The sequence below is a fragment of the Aulostomus chinensis genome, chromosome 1, assembly GCF_037954235.1.
Source record: "Aulostomus chinensis isolate RoL2024-O1b breed Wild chromosome 1, RoL_Achi_v1.0, whole genome shotgun sequence".
In the NCBI taxonomy this organism is placed as follows: domain Eukaryota; kingdom Metazoa; phylum Chordata; class Actinopteri; order Syngnathiformes; family Aulostomidae; genus Aulostomus; species Aulostomus chinensis.
The window spans coordinates 7,216,728-7,233,790 of NC_141320.1; the positions used below are offsets into that span (position 1 = coordinate 7,216,728).

General features: G+C 41.7%; 1 non-coding gene across 1 annotated transcript; it reads right to left on the minus strand.

Annotated features, from left to right (window-relative positions):
* Positions 1-1,601: 1,601 nt before the first annotated feature.
* On the minus strand, positions 1,602-1,675 carry trnan-guu (transfer RNA asparagine (anticodon GUU)). The gene has a single exon. It is a non-coding gene; the product is annotated as a tRNA-Asn (tRNA).
* Positions 1,676-17,063: the final 15,388 nt, after the last annotated feature.

Consider the following 17,063-nt stretch of genomic DNA (forward strand, 5'->3'; position numbering starts at 1 on the left):
CTGTCAGGGGGTAGAATTCAGTCACCACCAATGACATCAGAGTCAGAGTTTAGACATCAAAGACAGACATTAAAGCCTCTCTTATTAAAAAAAATTAAAGTGTTATATCTTTGAAAATATACTGCAATACATGAAATACTATATTTCCATGGATGGTAACCTCGTTCTTATATTCTTTAATATACTGCAATAGTAATGGACCCTCTATGACACTGTAGTGATGAATCTATCAAGGAGTACAAATGATTATAATCTGAGAATTTTGAAGTCAAGTTTGAGATCAGTTTGATCCTCTCTCTCTCTCTCTCCCTCTCTCTCTCCCTCTCTCTCTCCCTCCCTCCCGCCCTCTCTCTCTCTCTCTCCCTCTCTCTCTCCCTCCCTCTATCTCTCTCTCCCCCTCTCTCTGTCTACCCCCCCTCTCCCTCTCTCTCTCTGTCTCCCCCCTCCCTCTATCTCTCTCTCTCCCTCTCTCTCTCTCTCCCTCTCTCTCTCTGTCTCCCCCCCCTCTCTCTCTCTCTCTCTCTCTCAGGAGCTTTTAAATGAATATTTTAATAAAACGGAACAGGAGACTGAAGAGTGATCACTCAAACCCACAGGCTGAATGGGACATCTCTTAAAAATATTGAACCACTGAGTAAAACCATAGAAGCGCTCCTGTCTAGTCGGTGCTAACAAGTTAGCTGTTGCGTGAGTCCAGCTGTGCTGTCTAGGAATCCTGGTCAAAAGCCTCCACACATCAAACAGCTGGTGTGTTGGTGGATCAGTGGATCCTGCTGGAAGAAGCAGGATGGAGCTCTGAATGGTTCCTGTCTCAAAGAGCTTCTCTGTGCAGCTCCCATCAGCTCCTAAAAACAGGAAACCAGCAGATTCACTGTTGAACGGTGGCATTAAAATGTCTCAAAAGCTGTCCTGTCCACCATTTGTTGGTGCAAAGACATTTAAAAACACCAGTTGAACATTTTCCAAAGTTGCTCTCACCTTCTTTCAAACACTTGGAATGATTTCCTCCAAATCAAAAGAAACTGGTAAAAAAACAACAACAAAAACCTCCTGGAGAATCAAACTCCAGCCTCTGCTCCAACTGGACTTGGGACTTCAAATGACCCCCATTAAAAGCCTGCCTGCATCCCCATTCACTGACTGTTGTGTTGTGGGTCTCCTGGACAAACATGGCAGGATCCTCTTGATCTCCAGGAGAATAAAAGAGGGAACCCAAGAAAACAAGTCAGCGTGAAAGAGGAGCAGATTTTAAAACTCCTCATCATTTCCACCTCCAGGAGTGAAGCCTCCCGGGACCCAAGAGGCTCCAGCTGGCAGAGCTCTCACTGGTTTCTCCACCACCTCGCTAACCTGAGCTGGAGCATCTGAGAACCAAACAGTGACCCCCTTCATTCCAGAGCCGACTCCACAAACTCTGAGCCCCCACTTTACCCACAGCCAGCAGGTCTCCTCAACATTGCATGACACACGACGACTAAATTTAACACTGAAGCGTCTCATCCAGAGATCTGTGACATGAGTCTGCTGTGGAGGGTCAGTCTGTCTGTCCACATTCAGATCATTAACACAGCGACTCCTAAGCACCAGTAGAGCCTGTTCATCGTCCCTGGGTGGGCTCGAACCACCAGCCTCTCAGTTAACAGCCGAGCGCGCTGACCGATTGCGCCACAGAGACTCTGAGTCACTGCTTTTCATGAAGACTTTTCAGGCTAAATTTCAGTGTGTGAGGTCCACACTGCACATTTGAGGGACCATGAAGGACAGAGGAGAGTCTGACTGTCATGGTGAAAGCCTTCAGCACTAGAACTGAAACAGCCCCACCATCTTAACCCCCCCAGACCAAACAGGCTTCATCAGAAACAGACCCCCCTCCTAGAACATCCAGAGATCATCAGTCTGATTAATAGAACATGACAAACAATCAAGAACTTGTTATTGTTTGATCAGAAGCTGAAACAATGTTTCTATGTTTGTCTGTTCTGGTCTGAATGAAAGAGGAGGTTTTCTTGGTCATGTGACGTGGATGAGAGTTCAACTAGAACTTCCTGCTTCAACAGGATTTGAGTTTGTTGGGATTTTGTCAAAGACACCAACCAAACCTCTGAGTGGTGCAGATGTCTGCTGCCTCCTCAGAGCAGACTGGAGCTCAGCCTCACTCACCTGTGGGAGCCCCAGCAGAGCCACCGTGTGATGGAGTTTCAGTTTAGGATCCAAGGTCCTGGATTGAATTGGTGTTTTGTGTTTTTAGGCCTCCTGGCACCATCAATGGTAGAGCAGAGTGGCGCAGAGGAAGCGTGCTGGGCCCAGAACCCAGAGGTCGATGGATCGAAACCATCCTCTGCTAAAAGAACAAAATAAAATGAACCTGCATCTTTAGAAATGTGTGTCTGTTAAAAAGAGGTTCATAAGGATTCTTCCTTCCTCCACAATCACCAACCATTGTGAGAGTTAACAACAGTCCGCTTTCTGACTGAAGCAAAAGTAGACTTCAAAAGGTTTTTCTGATTCAACATAGCAGCTAAATTTCCATTTCCATTTCCTGAACAGGACAGGTTAAAAAAAAGGGAATGTCATGACTTCCTCTGTATGTTAGAATATGAACGACTAAAAATGTTCATGCCCAGTTTTAAGTTAGAATTAAACTGAAAACACAAAAACCTTCCCTCTTCAATCCTGTCACTCAGTGTTGTAAACTGTTTCAAACTAATTCTACTGTTTAACAGTTCAAGTGTTTCTAATGAAGCTGAATGTTCTCCTCTACTTTCCTCAATTGGGTTTCTTTCATGTCCTCCTGACATCAAAGACAGAATTCTAGGTACAAATAAAAACACTATCAAAGCCTCCTGATGACATCATCATCAATTCTGTCTTTGATCTGTGTCTGTCCAGCCTGTCCTGAGTGGATCCAACAGTTTCCCATGGGTGACACTGTCGTGGTCTCTCTCCTGCTGTCTCCAACTCTCAGAGTGCTTCTACTGGTTTCTCTCCATCGTCCCTGTTGCTAGGCAGAGCACTGGTGAGGACTGAGGCCAGTGATGTCATCACCTCCAGCTGAGACCTGCCAGGTGGTCCTGCTTCATTCAACTCTGCTGCCTCTGCCACTGCCCTGACTGGTGAGGCTGACAGCAGGTTCTCTCTCATCTAAACTCTCTGTTTACAATGGAGGCTGAAATCCTTGTGATTGGTGGTTCAATCATCAGGTCTGTTGAACTCCCAGGTGCCATCACCTGCTGTCTTCCTGGTGCCAAAGTTGTGGACATTATTGAACGTCTCCAGGACTCATCGATCTCCACCCCTCCTGCAGGTTCTCCCTGTCTCTGTGTGGGTTCTCTCTGGTACTCCAGCTTCCTCCCACAGTCCAAAGACATCAAGAGGGTAGTGGTTACCTGGACACTCTAAATGACTGTGAGTGTGAATGGTTGTCTGTCTGTGTGTGTTGGTCCTGGGATGGATTGGTGACCCATCAAGGGTGAACCCAGGGCTGGACTGGCCACCTGGCCGATGCACATCTTCGGGCCGGCCCATAACTGTCATAATTTTTTTTTCAAAAGTGTATAGTTTTTAATCGACAGTAACGGTATCGGAGACGCGAAACGCGGCCCATTGGTTGATTTTCTGGAAGGACATTGGGCTCGTCCAATGAAATCTCTCAGCTCTCTCTCTTTCTCTTAGTCAAGCCATGCTGTTGCAATGGAAGTGGAGGAGTCAGATCAGACAGTTGGAGACTATTTTAGTCGCCCTTCTTCCACACAGAGGACTGATTTTTTAAAGTTTCATCCTCAACAAGATTCCATAAACCCTGTCGTCCAGAGGCTCTTCGTTAGAACGGACGGCACGACGTGGAAATGGCTGACTTATTGTGGTCAACGTCATGCTTTGTTTTGTTTTGTTTGCCCTGCTTTTAGCAAGCCCAGTGATCCAAGTGTCTTCATTAGAGGCCTGACAGACTGGAGACATGTGCTCCAAAGAGTAGAGGAGCATGAGAGAGGCATGGCACAGAGGCAGTGTGCTGAGGCCTATTTTTGAAACTGCTCCAGAGCAAGACTGGCCACCACCTTGAGGGAAGACAGCTGACAGGACACCGTGAGCAGGTTAAGAAGCAGGGCTGGACTGGGACCAAAAAATGGCCCTGGCATTTTTCATCCCTGGCAGCCCTCCATGGTTATTTACACGATATGTGTAAGCACACGCCATACCAGAGGATGTATGCGCACATTTTGAAGTTTCAAAAATTAAAATAAAGTGCAGTATTCTACATGGAAGACAGTAACCATGTTAAAAGAGTGATACTCTTTCACTACTCAGAGACCTTCTTCTTCCACTACACGTTCCAACACCTGACGTCTCTTCTTCCCAGTCCAGCCCTGGAAGAACACGTCGAGTTTTGGAAATTCGTCTGCTTTTCTTCTCCGGTGTCTCTCTTTTTCGGCTCCTCCTTTCTCCTTCCTCTTACTGGGCAACATTCTTCATGGCTTCTGACTGCAAGGCGGCCGCTGAGTGGTGGCACTACAACTGGATGGGTCTGTTTCTCATTTTAACACAAAACAAACTAACCGCTGTTTCTGTGTTTTTACCAGAAATATATATTTTGAAATGCCTGCTCACACCGGCCCATCCGGCTCCATCCACCAAACTTTACACACATAACATAATATAATAATATAATATAATAACCCTAAACACAAGCCCCAAAGCAGTAGTTGTTTTGTTTTTCTTCATAAAGGAGGTGCACTGTCATGACTACGATATCTCTGGCAACAAACATGGAAGGGGCTTTGGGGTCTTGTGTTTCAGCTCTGTAACTTCTGGATGGCTGAAAATGTCAGAATCAGTCCTCTCACTGACATCCACCATTTGTGTGACTTTTGGTGGCTTCAGCTCAAATGAAACCAGGGAAGAGGGGCCAGACTTTGAGGAGCCCCTGAGGGTTAGTGGATGCCCCCGGACCGTGCTTGGGTCCCTTAGCACCTAGATGGCTGAAATTCCCAGCACATGCTACTCTGGGGCATCACACTAAGTGTGTAAAGTTTGGTGGATGTAGCCCAAGTACAAACACCAGAACCCAGATTTGATCCTCAATTCTGCTCCAAAAGGCTCTCGGAGTGCAGAAGTCCCAGACCCTGATTTTGCCCAGTTTCACAAGGGGATAGTTTTTTCTCTTTGAACCTAGGAAGTTGAAATTTGAGTGTGTTGTTCTGTTCTTGAAGGATCGCATCTGTGCTGGTTTGACCCCCCTAAGTCCTTTCTGCTGTCCGTAAAGGGCGTGGCAAAGTCCAGTAAAGTCTTTCAATGAAGCATCATAACTGGTCAAAGTTGCTCCAAATGAGATGAGCTTTCTGGGAGGAGTTCACACCTCTGCCAGAAACCAATATTTAAAATTTTGAAGCCCCACCTCCTTCCTGAAGCCACTTCCTGTTTGGGAGGGGGTTCTAGAATTATTCCACCAGATTAGGATTTCATAAAGTTTCAGGTCTGTACCCACTGGAGAGGCCAATGAGAGCAAAAGAGCAACAGGGTCAAAGGTCAACAGGCCTCGTGTCTCAGCCAGGCCTCAAAGGGTTAAGTGAGCCTTTTGGAGCTCCTTTGAAAAAAGGCCTGACACCAATCTTGTTCAGGACCAACATGAAGAAGGATCTTTGGAACATTTTCACATCTTTAAGACCGCCTTGACTCCTTTTTATAGCAGGAGTCACTGAACAGCACAAAGCTGCTATTGCAGCCATCAGGCCTCATTTCTGATCAATTATTATTGTTGAAACAAAGCTGAATATCAATTATTGATTTTTATTGTCATCATTTTGAACACCTGATGAGAGAAACACAATAAAAACATTTGAAAAGGAAGGATCAGAGTGTTGTTGTACTGCAATACTACAGTACAGCATCAGAGACACTCAGTTAGTGATTGCCTGAATGATTGATTTCCCCAGAAGAGGAACAGCTTTGTTGGAGCAGTAAAAATACACACATCAGAACGACAAAGTTACATTGGAAAAGAAACTACATGACATTACCAGCACAACATCTGAAGAACAGTTAGGATCAATTTAACTGGCCAGATAGTTAGGATTTCTTTAATGATATCCTTGATGAACCCAGACATCAGAGTGGTTTGTTCCCCTCAATCATAAATCTGTAAATACAGCGTGAAGTGATGGAACTAAAAGGCCACCTCTGAGTGCAGGAGTGAGCCTCTGTGACGGATGTGACGTCAGCAGACCGCCATTAGTTTGAGTCATTGTTTATATTCTTAATGCTGATTGGTCGATCTATAATGGTGACAAATGGACTTCGTAGGTAGAATAAACATCCAGAAATTAAATGAATTTGTAGATTGTCTTATTAATCAAAAGATGAAGTATTAAAAATATTTGTTTTTTTTCCTCGGAGTGAGCGACAACTACCGGATTTTCTCACAGAAGAACGGGGGAGGGGGGGGGGGACTTCCACGGAAGCAGATGTTTGTAATTCCTGGGGCACTAAAATCCATTTCATATTATTCTTTATTGAACAGCGAATATTATGGAAATAAAATTTATATTTCTCGCCAGAAATGTCCTTAAAATGCTTTTTAAAAATCAAACCTATCTTGAAATGACACTCGTCCATAATGGCTTCCTTAGCAACCAACATAGCAACAGTAGAAATGTGACACTGTAACGACTCTCTTCTGAGAGGTGAAAGATTCACCGTAATAACGAACAAACCAAAGATTAAACACAAGAACTGAGCAAAGATTATGACAAAATGCATATTTCTCTCTAGAAATGTCATCAGAATGCTTTATTAAATCAAAACTATCTTGGAAGAAGGCACTTTCCTCCGACAATGACAGGAGCGGCTGCCATGTTTTTGTTTTGAGAGGCCCGCATGAAAGAGTCACATGACCTACCAGCGCTCCAATAGAAAAGAAGAGGGGAAAAAAACGTACACATTTCACAATTTTTTGGCCTTTATGGTAGAACTGATAGGTTTTGACCTGTGGACAAACGGAGCCTTTTCACGTTTTGACATGAGACTGGGTTGTCAAAAGCAAAGACCAGACAGCAGGACATCAAAAGAAAAGATCCAGACACTAAAACTACAAGTAGAAACAAGAAGAAATACTAAAAGCTTTGGAAAGATACTACAAGGTTGGATATACATTATTATATACACTACTATTCTCATTGACTCCTAAAGAGGGACAGGAAACATTAGAATGTGGATCAGATCAGCTGATTTCAGTGTTGAGTCCATCCCTCCATCCACTTTCTGTTCTTATCCTTTAAGGGTCATGGGGGGGGGAGGGGGCGATCCCAGGTGACATTGGGCAAGAGGCAGGGTTCACCCTGGACAGGTCACCAGTCCATCAGGAGAAATGAGGTGGACGGTATCATGCAACCTAAACTAAAACATTAGTCAGATCAAATTCAGATTAAAGCAAGAGTCTCCAGATCAAAGTCAGAATTCCTGATGATGTCATCAGGGCTTTGACAGTAGCTAGAATTCTGTCTTTGATCTCAGGAGGACATGAAAGAAACACAATTGAGAAAAGTAGAAGAGAGCATGGCAGCATGATGGTGCAGTGGTGAGCACTGTGGCCTCACAGCAAGAAGGTTCTGGGTTTGAGTCCAGGCTCGGGTGGGGAATCCCTCTGTGTAGAGCCTGCATGTTCTCCCCATGAATGCGTGGGTTCTCTCTGGTACTCCGGCTCCTTCCCACTGTCCAAAGACATGTAATTGGGGACGAGGCTGAATGGACACTCTAAATTGACTGTAGATGTGAGTGTGACTGGTTGTTCGTCTCTGTGTGCTGACCCTGTGATGGACTGGTGACCTGTCCAGGGTGAACCCCACCTCTGGCCCGTAGATGCTGGGATAGGCTCCACCCCCCTCGACCATAAATGTGGGTGTTTTGTTAATTGCATGCCACATGAAATTATTAGTGGTCAGTTTTCTAGCGACTGTCTCACAGTGGCAAGACAAGAACACTTCTACTTTTGATGATGACAGTTTGTTCAACACTAAACTTCATCCAGTCCCATGTTGTCAAACACTGGAACCTCCACAGCACCTGAACAGGGACTTGAACCCTGGACCCTCAGATTAAAAGTCTGATGCTCTACCCTCTGAGCTCCTCAGGCTCTTTCTACAGCATTGAGACAGGAACAGAAACACCTGTGAAGGTCAAACTGATGCTTTCTTGACTTGTTCAGTCCTCCATGTTGAAGTCCACCATGCTTTTGACTGGCTCTGATTCTCTGTGGCAAAATCCAACAAGAGGCTCCAAAAATGTCCTGAATGTCTCAAGAATGCACAGGACAAGATGTTAGTTTCCTTCATGTCTGCAGTTCCTCCACTGGAAAGTAAAGTCAATGCTGCTCCTCTGCTGAAACCTGGGATCGGACCAGGGACCTTTAGATCTTCAGTCTAAGGCTCTCCCATCTGAGCTGGTTCAGTTCTGAGTGAGGGCCCTGCTTCTCTCATTTATAATCTCTTCCACTCTCACTGGACCTTAGAGAGGATTGGAGCTTCTGAAGTCCTGACACATTGAACAGTTCTCCAGGACCATTTTTGATGGATGTCTGGATCACACCAGCCTTTTTTGTTTGTCTTCTTCCAGTGTCCTCAACATTGTGTGAGCCAATAATTCCACATCTGTACCAGACACACCTCTGGTTGGTGGGTTTATGGATCTTTCTGTTCTAACAGTGTCTTTTATCTTGCTTTTATCTTTTCTATCTTTTCTTTGTATCTGCATTCTGTGGTGCACGGTGGCTCTGGAAGAGCGCTCTAACTATTGTCACTGTACCCCCCCTCCCGTACAACGAAAATAAAAGATTCTGATTCTGACACACACACACACACACACACACACACGTGTATCAACATGATGTTCCGAATGTTTCACTGTCTGTGGTTGTCCAGCTCTCCTTGTCTCTTCACTGTCATTGTCAGAACTCGGAGCAGTCTTCCTCTCCAGGTGATGTCTCTGAGTGATGATGATTGCTGTCTGTTCAACCAGCTTCATTTGTTGATATCTGAGAAGGACTGAAGACAGCAAAGTGTGCTGATTGGCCAACAACCCCTCACAGGTCAAAGGTCACTGCTCTGAGGCGGACCAGTTTACTGTAACAGTGGTGGCACCATCCACTGCTGGCGCTCTCTTCAGTGCTTCTTGTTTCTGCCCTTTGTGTGTGAGCTCCTAGAGCAGCTGGTCCGGCTCCTCCCCCTTTTCTTTTCTATTCCTCTAATTTATTTTTTGATTTTCTATTTTTGTAATTCATCATCGATCTCGGCTCACGGTCGCTACACTCTTGACCTCCTGTGAGCCTTGAAGAGAGAGAAGCCACCTTTGTGTCGGAGAAGAGCAGCTTAGTCCAGGCAGCCAGCAGCCTGAGACCAGAGGGTAGCCCATCAACGCGCTTCCCTTCTTCATCGAGCGAATCTCAGCGGGAGCCACGGTCGACGAGGTGGAGGCTTTGGAGGCCGTCCTCCCACCAGTTCGTTGGAGAGGCGTCGTACATCGATGGGAGAATCCAACTGAGAACGTAAGCCGGTTACGTTGGTTTTCACCGATTCAGGCCTGGACTCCTGTCTCGCTGCCAAACTCCGCCTGACTCCGTAGAGCTGGTCAGCCTCCACTCAGTCCTCTTCATTTGGTTGGAGGTCACTATCGTTCATCCTACACACCTTTCCACCTGCCTCTTAGCCGTCTACTTGAAGCTCAGATAAATCCAGGCTAATTCATACCTGCTACTCAATATGGGCCTTAATTACTCTGCTGGAATTATCACTCTGTCTTAAGGGTTTCTTAATTGTATTAAATCCTCTTTAATTTCCAAGAAGTCTTCCAACTCATTCATTCATGCAAGCCACTGATCCACAAGACCTCATTGATGAGCTTCAACCTGAGACTGATTGTTTCTCGTTGGACGAGACACCCATTCAATGAGACTCATTGTCAGTCCATTGAAATCTACTGGTGTTCCTGGTGAGTTGATTTAACAACATGAGCTGACAGAATCTACGTTCAGGTAGGAACCACCACATCCAGGGTTCTGGACCTTTGAGCAGGCAGAGCCATCAAAGTAGCAGACTAAGCTAGCAGACATTAGCATTGAGAAGAAACTGATACCTGAGCCTACTTTTGGGTCTGGTCAGGTGATGACACAATAATATGACATCATTGTCAGACAGACGCCTGCTCAACACTGACCAAACGCCGCCCTATTGCATTGTGGGAAATTTCTGCTTGGCTCCCGTCCATCAAAACACACAAAGAAATTTCTCCAGAATCAGTATGGATAGTGGATACAATTGAGTCCACACTGGTTTTTCATTCTGAGTCGGGTGCAGGTGTGGAATTTCAGACACAGTCTGTGTTTGTGTTGTTCATTCAGTGATTTTTCTTACAATTCCCAATCAAAGCCCCACATTGCTAATGAACTCAAAATGATGCTAACAGTAATGTAGTGATAGTTGCTAATAAACTAAGTGATGCTGACAGTCATGTAGTAAGAGTTTCAAGTAACCTAAAAATGATGCAGACAGTAATGTAGTAAGAGTTGCTAATAACCTCAAAGTAATGCGACAGTGATTTCAGAAGAATTGCTAATGATCTCAAAATGATGCGACAGTGATGTAGTAAGAATTGCTAATGAACTCAAAATGATGCTAACATTGATGGAGTGAAAGTTTCGAAAAACCTCAAAGTGATGCTGACAGTCATGTAGTAAGAGTTGCTACGAACCTTAAAATAATGCATCAGTAAAGTAGTAAGAGTTGCTTCACACCTCCAAATAATGTGACAGTGATGTCAGAAGAATTGGTAATGATCTCAAACTGATGGGACAGTGATGTCGAAAGAATTGCTAATGAACTCAAAATGATGCTAACAGTAATGTAGTGAAAGTTTATAATAACCACAAGTGATGCTGACAGTCATTTAGTTAGACTTGCTACAAACCTCAAAATAATGCGAAAGTGATGTCGGAAGAATTGCTTATGAACTCAAAATGATGCTGACAGTAATGGAGTGAACGTTTCGAATAACCTCAAAGTGATGCTGACAGTCATGTAATAAGAGTTGCTACGAACCTCAAAATAATGCAACAGTAATGTAGTACGACTTGCTACGAACCTCAAAATATTGCGACAGTGATGTCGGAAGAATTGCTAATGAACTCAAAATGATGCTAACAGTAATGTAGTGATAGTTCCTAAGAAACTCAGTGATGCTTAAAGTAATGTAGTAAGAGTTTCGAACAACCTCAAAGTGATGCTGACAGTCATTTCGTAAGAGTTGCTAATGAACTCAATATAATGCTACAGTGATGTCGTGAGAATTGGTCAACAACTCAAAATGATGCTAACAGTAATGTGGTGATAGTTGCTAATGAACTCAAAATGATGCTAACAGTAATGTAGTGAAAGTTTCGAACAACCTCAAAGTGATGCTGACAGTCACGTTGTAAGAGTTGCAACGAACCTCAAAATGATACGACAGTGATGGAGTAAGAATTGCTAATGAAATCAAAATAATGCTAACAGTAATGTAGTGAAAGTATCCAATAAACTCAAAATGTACTGACAGTCATGTAGAAAGAGTTGCTACAAACCTTAAAATAATGCAACAGTAATGTAGTAAGAGTTACTACGAACTTCAAAATGATGTGACAGTGATGTAGTAAGAATTGCTTATGATCTGAAATGATGGGACAGTGATGTAGTGAAAGTTGCGTGTAACCTAAAAATGATGCTGACAGTAATGTAGTAAGAGCTGCTGATAACCTCAAAATAATGCTACAGTGATGTCGGAAGAATTGCTAATGATCTCAAAATGATGCGACAGTGATGGAGTAAGAATTGAAAATAAACTCAAAATGATGCTAACAGTAATGTAGTGAAAGTTTTGAATAACTTCAAAGTGATGCTGACAGTCATGTAGTAAGTGTTGCTATGAACCTCAAAATAATGCGACAGTAATGTAGTAAAAGTTGCTACGAACCTCAAAATATTGCGACAGTGATGTTGGAAGAATTGCTAATGAACTCAAGATGATGCTAACAGTTATGTAGTGATAGTTGCTAAGAAACTCAGTGATGCTTAAAGTAATGTAGATAGAGTTTCGAACAACCTCAAAGTGATGCTGACAGTCATTTAGTAAGAGTTGCTAATGAACTCAATTTAATGCTACAGTGATGTCGTGAGAATTGCTCAAAAACTCAAAATGATGCTAACAGTAATGTAGTGATAGTTGCTAATAAACTCAAAGTGATGCTGACAGTCATGTAGCAAGAGTTGCTACGAACCTCAAAATAATGTGACAGTGACGTCAGAAGAATTGCAAAAGATCTCAAAATGATGCGACAGTGATGTAGTAAGAATTGCTAGTGAACTCAAAATGATGCTAACAGTAATGGAGTGAAAGTTTCGAATAACCTCAAAGAGATGCTAACAGTAATGTAGTAAGAGTTGCTACGAACCTCAAAATATTTTGACAGTAATGTAGTAAGAGTTGCTACGAACCTCAAAATATTGCGACAGTGATGTCGGAAGAATTGCTAATGAACTCAAAATGATGCTAACAGTAAAGTAGTGATAGTTGCTAATCAACACAGTGATGTTGACAGTGATGTAGTAAGTGTTTCGAACAACCTCAAAGTGATGCTGACAGTCATGTAGTAAGAGTTGCTACGAACCTCAAAATAATGCGACAGTAATGTAAAAGTTGCAACGAACCTCAAAATATTGCGACAGTGATGTCGGAAGAATTGCTCATGAACTCAAGATGATGCTAACAGTAATGGAGTGAAACTTTCGAATAACCTCAAAGTGATGCTGACAGTCATGTAGTAAGAGTTGCTACGAACCTTAAAATAATGCAACAATAATGTAGTAAGAGTTGCTACGAACCTCAAAATATTGCGACAGTGATGTCAGAAGAATGGCTAAAGATCTCAAAATGATGTGACAGTGATGTCAGAAGAATTGGTAATGATCTCAAAATGATGCTAATAGTAATGGAGTGAACGTTTCGAATAACCTCAAAGTGATGCTGAAAGTCATGTACTAAGAGTTGCTACGAAACTCAAAATAATGCAACAGTCATGTAGTAAAAGTTGCGACGAACCTCAAAATATTGCGACAGTGATTTCAGAAGAATTGCTAATGAACTGAAAATTATGCTAACAGTAATGTAGTGATAGTTGCTAATCAACTCAGTGATGCTGACAGTGATGTAGTAAGTGTTTCGAACAACCTCAAAGTGATGCTGACAGTCATGTAGTAAGAGTTGCTACGAAACTCAAAATAATGCGACAGTGATGTCAGAAGAATTGCTAAAGATCTCAAAATGATGCGACAGTGATTTAGTAAGAATTCTAATGAACTCAAAATGATGCTAACAGTAATGGAGTGAACGTTTCGAATAACCTCAAAGTGATGCTGACAGTCTTGTACTAAGAGTTGCTAATGAACTCAATTTAATGCTACAGTGATGTCGTGAGAATTGCTCAAAAACTCAAAATGATGCTAACAGTAATGTAGTGATACTTGCTAATAAACTCAAAGTGATGCTGACAGTAATGTGGTAAGAGTTGCTCCGAACCTTAAAATAATGCAACAATAATGTAGTAAGAGTTGCTACGAACCTCAAAATATTGCGACAGTGATGTCGGAAGAATTGCTAATGATCTCAAAATGATGCGACAGTGATGTAGTAAGAATTGCTAATGAACTCAAAATGGTGCTAACAGTAATGTAGTGAAAGTTGCTAATATACTCAGTGATGCTTACAGTAATGTAGTAAGTGTTTCGAATAACCTCAAAGTGATGCTGACAGTCATGTAGTAAGAGTTGCTACGAACCTCAAAATAATGCGACAGTAATGTAGTAAAAGTTGCTACGAACTTAAAAATATTGCGACAGTGATGTTGTAAAAATTGCTAATGAACTTAAAATGATGCGAACAGTAATGTAGTGATAGTTCCTAATCAACTCAGTGATGCTTGAAGTAATGTAGTAAGTGTTTTGAATAACCTCAAAGAGATGCTGACAGTCATGTAGTAAGAGTTGCTACGAACCTCAAAATATTGCGACAGTAATGTAGTAAAAGTTGCAACGAATCTCAAAATATTGCGACAGTGATGTCGGAAGAATTGCTAATGAACTCAAGATGATGCTAACAGTTATGTAGTGATAGTTGCTAAGAAACTCAGTGATGCTTAAAGTAATGTAGAAAGAGTTTCGAACAACCTCAAAGTGATGCTGACAGTCATTTAGTAAGAGTTGCTAATGAACTCAATTTAATGCTACAGTGATGTCGTGAGAATTGCTCAAAAACTCAAAATGATGCTAACTGTAATGTAGTGATAGTTACTAATAAACTCAAAGTGATGCTGACAGTAATGTGGTAAGAGTTGCTACGAACCTTAAAATAATGCAACAATAATGTAGTAAGAGTTGCTACGAACCTTAAAATATTGCGACAGTGATGTCGGAAGAATTGCTAATGAACTCAAAATGATGCTAACAGTAATGTAGTGATAGTTGCTAATCATCTCAGTGATGCTGACAGTGATGTAGTAAGAGTTGCTACGAACCTCAAAATAATGCGACAGTAATGTAGGAAAAGTTGCTACGAACCTCAAAATATTGCGACAGTGATGTTGGAAGAATTGCTAATGAACTCAAGATGATGCTAACAGTAATGTAGTGATAGTTGCTAAGAAACTCAGTGATGCTTAAAGTAATGTAGTCAGAGTTTCGAACAACCTCAAAGTGATGCTGACAGTCATCTAGTAAGAGTTGCTAATGAACTCAATTTAATGCTACAGTGATGTCGTGAGAATTGCTCAAAAACTCAAAATGATGCTAAGAGTAATGTAGTGATACTTGCTAATAAACTCAAAGTGATGCTGACAGTAATGTGGTAAGAGTTGCTCCGAACCTTAAAATAATGCAACAATAATGTAGTAAGAGTTGCTACGAACCTCAAAATATTGCGACAGTGATGTCGGAAGAATTGCTAATGATCTCAAAATGATGCGACAGTGATTTAGTAAGAATTGCTAATGAACTCAAAATGATGCTAACAGTAATGGAGTGAACTTTTCGAATAACCTCAAAAAGATGCTGACAGTCATGTAGTAAGAGTTGCTACGAACCTCAAAATATTGCGACAGTGATGTCGGAAGAATTGCTAATGATGTTAACAGTAATGTAGCGATAGTTGCTAATCAACTCAGTGATGCTTACAGTAATGTAGTAAGTGTTTAGAATAACCTCAAAGTGATGCTGAAAGTCATGTTGTAAGAGTTGCTACGAACCTCAAAATAATGCGATAGTAATGTAGTAAAAGTTGCTACGAACCTTAAAATGTTGCGACAGTGATATAGTAAGAATTGCTAATGAACTTAAAATGCTGCTAACAGTAATGTAGTGATAGTTGCTAATCAACTCAGTGATGCTTGAAGTAATGTAGTAAGTGTTTCGAATAACCTCAAAGTGATGCTGACAGTCATGTAGCAAGAGTTGCTACGAACCTCAAAATAATGTGACAGTGTTGTCAGAAGAATTGCTAAAGATCTCAAAATGATGTGACAGTGATGTTGTAAGAATTGCTAGTGAACTCAAAATGATGCTAACAGTAATGGAGTGAAACTTTCCAATAACCTCAAAGTGATGCTGACAGTCATGTAGTAAGTGTTGCTACGAACCTCAAAATAATGCGACAGTAATGTAGTAAAAGTTACTACGAACCTCAAAATATTGCGACAGTGATGTCGGAAGATTTGCTAATGAACTCAAAATGATGCTAACAGTAATGTAGTGATAGTTGCTAATCAACTCAGTGATGCTTGAAGTAATGTAGTAAGTGTTTCGAATAACCTCAAAGTGATGCTGACAGTCATGTTGCAAGAGTTGCTACGAACCTCAAAATAATGTGACAGTGATGTCAGAAGAATTGCTAAAGATCTCAAAATGATGCGACAGTGATGGAGTAAAAGTTTCGAATAACCTCAAAGTGATGCTGACAGTCATTTAGTAAGAGTTGCTAATGAACTCAATTTAATGCTACAGTGATGTCGTGAGAATTGCTCAAAAACTCAAAATGATGCTAACAGTAATGTAGTGATAGTTGCTAATAAACTCAAAGTGATGCTGACAGTAATGTGGTAAGAGTTGCTACGAACCTTAAAATAATGCAACAATAATGTAGTAAGAGTTGCTACGAACCTCAAAATATTGCGACAGTGATGTCGGAAGAATTGCTAATGAACTCAAAAGGATGCTAAATGTAATGTAGTGATAGTTGCTAATCATCTCGGTGATGCTGACAGTGATGTAGTAAGTGTTTCGAACAACCTCAAAGTGATGCTGACAGTCATGTAGTAAGAGTTGCTACGAACCTCAAAATAATGCGACAGTGATGTCAGAAGAATTGCTAAAGATCTCAAAATGATGCGACAGTGATTTAGTAAGAATTGCTAATGAACTCAAAATGATGCTAACAGTAATGGAGTGAACGTTTCGAATAACCTCAAAGAGATGCTGACAGTCATGTAGTAAGAGTTGCTACGAACCTCAAAATAATGCGACAGTGATGTCAGAAGAATTGCTAAAGATCTCAAAATGATGCGACAGTGATTTAGTAAGAATTGCTAATGAACTCAAAATGATGCTAAGAGTAATGGAGTGAACGTTTCGAATAACCTCAAAGAGATGCTGACAGTCATGTAGGAAGAGTTGCTACGAACCTCAAAATAATGCGACAGTAATGTAGGAAAAGTTGCTACGAACCTCGAAATATTGCGACAGTGATGTTGGAAGAATTGCTAATGAACTCACGATGATGCTAACAGTAATGTAGTGATAGTTGATAATCATCTCAGTGATGCTGACAGTGATGTAGTAAGTGTTTCGAACAACCTCAAAGTGATGCTGACAGTCATTTCGTAAGAGTTGCTAATGAACTCAATTTAATGCTACAGTGATGTCGTGAGAATTGCTCAAAAACTCAAAATGATGCAAAAAGTAGTGTAGTGATAGTTGCTAATAAACTCAAAGTGATGCTGA